Consider the following 8,281-nt stretch of genomic DNA (forward strand, 5'->3'; position numbering starts at 1 on the left):
CTTACTGAATTTGTTGAATATCCAATTTATCTAGAAAAAACAGAGTCCTAATATAGAGTGAGGGCAAAGGGAGTATATCTAAAATCAGAAAACTGTCTGAGTGCCTCTGAGTATTCCCACATCATGTGACAGAGGTTAATATTAATCTATGACAACTCAATAGGGATGGGGGACATTAATTGCATAGACTTTTCAAGAATAAAATAATGATCATATGCCCAGGTAAATAGCCAAAATAAGTCGAAAGGTTGTGGAGTTATTGTTAGAAAATGTATTGTAAACCCTAAGAAGTGATGTGGAAACAGCTGAAACGTCCTCAGCATTCCTGTTCCTGGACTTGAATACAATGGCCAGGTAGGAAGAGGCTGCCATCATCTCCTGGGGCAGGGAGCTATGAGAGAAAGTGACCCGCAGCTCCCCTTCCTGCCTCCAGCGGTTGCTAGCTCAGACATCCCCTTCTTTCCTTACCCCATGATTGGCTCCCGTGTGTTCTGAATAGGGGGGTGTGTAGGCCTGCTTTCTGGCTTCAAGATAATTGATTTCTTTGTATCCCTTCCCCATGCTTTGAAACATCTGTCCTTGCTTTGCTGATAAAAAACAAAATAAAAGCTATGTGTAGAATTCAGCTGCTGCTACTCTCCCTGTAGAGGCAGCCCTACAAGACCTCCTGAGAGCTTTATTTTGTGCCAGATGATAAAGGCTGGGTGAGGACAAATAGAGCATGGCATGGTTGTGGAGAAGTGAGTTGTAAATACCAAATCCACCATGTGACTAGCCATAGAAATAAGAAATGAGAAGCTTTGCATATTTGCTGTGTTTAGATGAATATGATGACATATAGAACCATATTTTCCTCTTTCTATAACATTCTATCTAATGCAAGGTGTGTTACAGTGGTTATACATTATACTATTGTGTATACATTCTATAATTATAATTGTATAAATATCATTAAATACTAAACTATGCAAAAAATTAAATAATTTAGTATTTAATTTCAGGATGTCAAAGGGAAATTGTGATTGAACTAATAAAAAATGAACAAGACCCACATAATTAACCAGTTATGTGATTCTTCCTACTGTTTGGGGGAAGAATAAGAGTAAGTCTAGTTAATTGAGGATTGCATTCAGTGACGTTGAGGAAGGTCATTATTGCTGCTGTTCACATGATGAATTATGGGTTATAGGTAAATTTACAAAGTGGTAGACTGTGCTAGGATTTTCAACTCAGTGTTAGAAGTACTCCAAAGTCTAATATTACCTCTGTGCCAAAGGGAAAGCTGGGGACTAATTTTTCTTGAATCAATTATGGAAACAATTCTACATTTTTAGTAACATATTTCTTCCCACTAACCTACAAATAGATTTCCATTACAGGGATGAATCAATGGTAGAAAAATACTTCCCCCCACTGCCCACAAAAAAGGTAAAATTCACAAACGATCAGGATAGTGTCAATTTGGTATTTCTTGAAGAATGTTTTAGAAGAATCAAAATTATGCAGATTCAGTAATGAACATATACACAGTCATCTTCTAGCATCATTTAAAATTTTTCAATTGAAATTATATCTTTTGTAGATAATGTAGCTGAAAATTAAAAACCATAAATCAGCTAATCCAAAATCCATTGCTTAGAAAGCTCTTGTCAGATAAAAATTCTAAGCTGAGCTCATTTTCTTTCAAGTGAGCTTTTCTCATTAATCTAAGTAAAAGTTATGGGCTGGTTAGAAGCAGAGAATTGACAGAATATTTCAGGGGTGTCAGAAAGAGTGTGATGCCACTGCCCGTTTGAAGGGAAGAAACTTTTAAGTAGATGACATCACAGCTCACAGTTAACTCCCTGGGCATTTTGGTATTAGTTCTTTTGTATGTCAGGTAAATTCCTGTGCTTAATAATAGCAATAAGTTGTGATGTTTGCTGTTTTTCCTTCTTAGAAATTCAGGACAATTTTGGTCATTTAGCAAAGATTTGACCAAATGAGGTAAAGCACTTGGATTTCTGAGACTGGTTGAAATTTATTTTAAGAATAATAACTTTGTTTTTAATTAAAAGCTTAGATAGTTACAAACCTTGCCAGATATAAATATTTACTTGCAATGAGAAAATTAGAAAGCAAAATTTCTGGAGCGTTTCCTTATTTCAAGTTATACATTAATGTTAGTTTGCTCTGGTTTATAAAAATAATGTAAGTTTCTCTTGATTATATAAGATCATGATTTTCTTATATTTGAATTGCCTGGTCTTAAGAGATTAATTTGTACAAAGTAATAGTTTAATCTTTTTTTATCCTCATTCCTAATATATCCTGCATACTTCCCGCAAAATGAAATTAATAAGATGCAAATCTACTTAGAACTTTACAGTGGCTTGTAGGATTGAGTACAAGCTTTATGCTTGTCAAATACAGCTCTTCAGATAAGACTCAACTTCATTCCCTAACCTGTCTTGCTACTATCTCACTATTTTCGTTTATTTCATACTTGAGTGCTGCTTAACTACTTGATTCCCTTGTAGTTTACTCACATTTGCTGTCTCTATTGGTGATTACTAGAGCAGAGGGTATTGAGAAGAGAGACACACTAAAGTCAAAAGCTAGTCTGTAATAGATAGATAGATAGATAGATAGATCAATAATGAATCATCTACCTGTCTATATTATTGATATATAGATACAGCAGTTTGATCTTGAACAAATAAAGGAAACCAAGGCAAGTATACCTGCACCATCTGCATTTCTCCCTATTTGGGCAAAAGGCTGAATTAATGGAAAGGCCTGTAAACAGAACTAAAGAGTAGTGTTCTGCCTTCTAAATTCTGTTAGTCCGCAACTTTGAGATATCATAGAAATAGTTAATCTCATAGATAAAGCTGGGTGCCACAAGGTGGAGAAACAGCCCAGATTGCCTATCCAGAATTTCTCCTTTTAGTTTTGCAGGGGAAAATTACATTAACACTAGTTAACCAAAGATTTTTCAGTCTCACATATCCAAGAGACATTCATCTCTGGATTGTAGTAAATCCTGCAAGCAGTAATCAAGAGTTATTTCTACCTAGAATACTTTTATTTTCTAAATTCCAAATATAGTTAAGATCTGCATAGAAGATTATACCACTACCAAAATTAGCACAAATCTTGTCTCTACTGGGAAGACTTTCCTATTTTTTTTAACAGCACCCCTAAGCCCATCCCATCACCCCATCAATTATCCGCTTCAAGAAAAAAAAAAACTGAGCATTAAAAACTTGGTGTTTTCTCCATAATGTGTAACATTTGTTCCTGGGCTTCTCTATATAACATAAGACAGAAGACTCAACTAGATATCTAGACACTCAAATTTGAATTTTCATGGCTTAATAAATTCTTAGTGAAAAGCAGTATAGTTATTACAGTGTCTCCTTGCTTTTTAAAATGTGAGTACCTTGCGGGTAGGAGTTTAGCCATTATTTCCCAGAGCCCACATTGCGTGCACCATCTCTGTATAATTTTTTGACTTGAATGGAAACTGTGTGTGCCAACATATTGAAAACAGTTTAGAATTCTGTTGTCTCATTTTCTGCTTATTTCCAAGTTGAGGTGTAGGTACGGGCATCTGGCCTAGTGTTAGACCCTAAGTAGGTACTCAATTATAAGAATCATAATTTAAGAACCAAAATCATCTCATCAAAATGTACTTCAGTGTGTACTTTCTGAGGTGCCAAAATAAACTGCACAAATATGTGTATACATATACATTATATGCAGAGGGAGAGGGCAAGAGAAACCTAAAAGAGACTGAGCACCAGCCCATCGTGGGGGTCAATCTCATGACCCCCAGGATCACCAAGAGTTGGTCCCTGAACCTACTGTGCCACCCAGGCGCTCTGAAAATTTTAATTTAATTATAATTTCAAAAAGTAAGATGTGAGCAAATTCAAAATAAAAAATAAAGCAAATTCATATTATTTGAGATATAGATTTTATTTGAAATGTGCAAAATTTATTTAAAATAACTATAGAGCTTGAGAAAGACGCCAACAAAATAAATATCAAGAGAAACAAATCACTTATCAATGTGTGGAACTGTATGCTGATACATTATTAAAAGATTCTTCACTTGGGCACCTGGCGGGCTGAGTTGGGTCAAGCAACTGCCTTCGGCTCAGATCATGATCCTGGAGTCCCGGGATCGAGTCCTGCATCAGGCTCCCTGTTCAGCGGGGAGTCTGCTTCTCCCTCTGACCCTCCCCCTTCTCATGCTCTCTCTCAAATACATAAATAAAATCTTCACTTATTACGAATATTTTTACAATTTATAGTAAACTTTACTTCATAGATATCTATCCCCTTCTTTTGATACAAAGTCCATGTGATCATTTGGTTTACCAATCATCTCTGGTATACATGTGGTCTAGTGGCAGATTCCTAGTTTATTTTAAATCTCAACTCTTACTTTACCACTTTCTGCCAAGCAGCTATTCAGAATTTTCTCATTAAAATTATCTTCCTATTTCCTTACTTCTGATACTTAATATGTAGCAAATGTATGAAACATTCTACAGCTGTGAGAGGCATACATAATTTTTCTTCCTCAAATAACAGTCTTCAAACAAGCCACTACAAATTTCTGTCTCTCATGTCTCATGTATAGAATCTACTGCATGCATAGTCTATAAAATTTCAATAATTCTAAGCACTAAAAATAATAGCTCAATCAACTCTAGCTTACTATTTCAATAACTCTCAAACCGTTCTCCAGCTGAGGTTTAATCTATAACTTGAAAGCTTTGGCACTGAGGATTACAAGACATGGATTCCTCTCTCACTCCTCCCTCATTCTCCATTCGGCCGCTGCTGACTGGAGTAGGAAGAGCTGGATATTGCAGGAAAAGCAAAGCCTTTTAATTTCCTTGGAACTCCTGTGGTCATATCTTGGCTGTACGTGGACTTAATTTGGCAGGTTTCCAGGTGTTGGATCTCATGTGGGGCATATATCTCTGTTCTCTGAATAATTTATAGGCCCTTGATAAGAATGTGCATTCTCTGTTATAAGGTATAGAGCTTCATATACAATAAATCACTAAGATGAATCTTATTATGTTTTTGGATCTTCTGTCTATCATTGCCCCCTTGCTCTGTCTTGTACGGAGAATGCTGTATTAAAATGCCTTGTTACTGATCAGTTTCTGTATTTGCCTTTTTGCATTCTCTGTGGCATTTTATTCCTAAAGGTGGTTGCTCTGTTAATTAGTATATGAACATTGAAGGGTATTATTTTTATTTTTGTGGATTCTGGCTTTCCACTTTGAAATTCTTCATCACGCTTAATCGTTTGGGGCTTAAATTTTACTTTTGCTGGTGTCAGGACCTCTGTTCCCTTTTTGTTTCCGTATGCCTGGTGGAATTTGTTTATCCTTTTACTCCTTAATCAGTTTGTTGTATATTTGCTTTTGTAAGTCGCCTAGGAAACTTTGTCTTTTAAAAGATAAGTTAAGCCCTTTAACATTTATTCTTCTTTTGTATGTTTGTTTTCAACCTTGTCATATTAGTACATGACTATACTATTTATTATGCTATCTAACATATTATCATGTTATAAAATATATAGGGTCTAAAAAATCCTATAGGATAATAATAGTATTTTATAATTATGTGTATTGTGTGATGATTTCCATGATTCATTTGTGGTATTTTCTGTGATTCTTTATGAGATGTGCACTCTCTTTTATTTATTTTCAACTTAGGAAGTTTGTATCTGTATTCTGTGGTTATCTTTGCACTTAACAGCTTTTCACAGCTTTGAGTTCCCTGTTTACTCATTGAACATTTTGATATATGGCTCAGATGTTATTTAGTATCCTTTAACCTGTCTATTACTTACCCATACACCAGTGAATTATTTGCTACATTACGCTTTACCTATTTTTTTCCTCTTGTATTTAGTTCCATCATTTGGACTGTGTTGTAACATACAGCATTCGTAGATTAGCCATCCATCCTTACCCCCATTCATTCTTTAGTCATATGTGACCATTCACGTGCCTAGAAATGGCAACTGGCATTTTCCCCAGTCATCGTTTGGGTGGATGAAGCTCGCTGGTGGATACAGAATTCCCTAAGTATTTACATATGAAATCCTGTTTTTCTGTAAGGCCGATATTTGACGGAAAGGCTGACTTGATGTAAAATACTTGGCTCACACTTCCTTTCACTGATTTTGTTTTCATGTTACTCTTGTTGCTTTGCTTGGCATGTTGGTTTTCAAAAGTCTGATGCTGGTCTGATTCCTTTTGTATTCACTGTATTTGATCTTTTGCTTGGATGCTTTGAGGATTTTACCTTATATTTGACACTTCGCAGCTTTAATAGGATGTATCTGGGTTTAAATTATTAATTTGAAATTTTACTTCCTTTCTATTATTAGCACCTAAATCTAAGGATTTTTCTCAACTGCTGTAACTGCATCACAGAAGTTCTAATACATTGATTTTAACCACAATATTTTCTAATTTCCCTTGTCATTCTTTTAACCCATAGGTTATTTGAATATATACTTTACATTTACTTTCTAAATATTTGGAGATTTTCTAAATGTTTTTCAATTACTAACTCCTGATTAAATCCCTCTGTGATTAGGTAACATAATTTCTATGATTTCAATCTTCTTAACGTTCACTGGGATTTGTTTTATGGCCCAGCATATGCTCTCTCCTACAGACTGCTCTATGCATACTTGAAAAGAATGTGCATTTAGCTGTGGTTGGATGGAGTGTTACATAAGTGCGGGTTCAAGTTGAATGACAGTGTTATTCAAGTCTTGTATAAAAGTACTGATTTTCGGTCTTTTTTTTTTTTTTTTTTTTTTTAATTAGTGAGATTGGCATGCTGAAATGCCTGAGTATAATTGTGAAATTGTGTAAGTCTTCTGTCAATTTTTTCAGTTTCAGTTCATATATATTGAATCTCTGCTATAAGATGCATATACATTTATAATTTATGTGTTTGTCTAGCACTTAGGCTCTTTTATCACTATCACTATGAAGTATATCTTTTGTTTCAAGTCATATTTCTTGTCCTATAGCTTATTTTGCCTGATATTAACCTAACCCTTCCAGCTGTAAGATTCCTGTTTGCATGGCATATTTTGTTCCATTTCTTTACCTCAAGACTATTTGTGTCTTTACATTTAAAGTGTTTCTAAGATGACAGTATATAGTGGGGATTTGCTGTTTTATCCTGACTGAATCATAAGTGGGAAGATGATTAGAGAATAAATTAATATAATCCTGAATTCTGAGGAAAACATAAGAGAAAGAGTGTATTAGGACCCAGAAAGAAAAGGAGGAGGTAAGATGCTGAGCACCTAAACCAGGCTGAGGAACATGGGGAAGCTTGGGGAGCATTGGAGAGAGGTACCATATATCCAAAAATGGCAACCAAATTGTGGAGGCTACATTAAATTTGAAATTACTTCTTGGATGAAATGAGATAATGTTCCAATTATACCCAGAAATTTCAATGAAGATATTCCACACAATTAAATTGTTGGGGGATTTAGGAAAAGTGGTGGCTGAATGTGCAAAAAGATAGCTGAGGAGAGACTGTCAGGACCAAAACCTCCAAGAAGCAATTAAGGGCAGTAAAAGAGGAAGAATAACTTATAACCCTGCTGATTATGAGAAAATTAAATCTTAAACCTAGCTCCCATCTATTCCCCCCCCAAAAACCCTGGTTATCAGAAATCTCCACAGCACATAAAGTTCAGGCCAGCATCTCAGGATACTATTGTAAAAGGTGACTCCAGAATGCTGGTGTCTCTCCAGGAATGTCACAATGGACCGACTCTACTAAGTTGACATGACTCGGTTTATTTTAGAATTGCATTTCTGATTAGAAGTTGTACACTGATCATATAATCACTTCTGGTGAGGTGGGCAGCATTACCTTCAACAGACCTAGTTTATTTCAAAGACGTATTCAAATTTCAGAAGTTTAAAAATGTTTGAGGGATTAAAAAATGGGTAGTTTTCCCTTACTGCTACCTCTGGTTTTGGACTTGCAATATTTATTGAAATACGTTTGTCACGGAGCACCTGGGTGGCTCGGGTGATTGGTCATCCGACTCTTGATTTAGCCGGGGTCATGATGTCAGGGTTATGAGATGCAGCCCATGTCAGGCTCTGCCCTGAGCGTGGAACCTGCGTAAGATTCTCCCTCTTCCTCTGCCCTTCTCCACTCCCTCTCTCTCTCTTTCTAATATATATGTTTGTCACATTTTGTGTTACGGAGATTATTTTAT

Source organism: Mustela putorius, unplaced genomic scaffold, assembly GCF_011764305.1.
Source record: "Mustela putorius furo isolate JIRA1106 unplaced genomic scaffold, ASM1176430v1.1 tig00003858_pilon_pilon_pilon, whole genome shotgun sequence".
NCBI classification, from domain to species: Eukaryota; Metazoa; Chordata; class Mammalia; order Carnivora; family Mustelidae; genus Mustela; species Mustela putorius.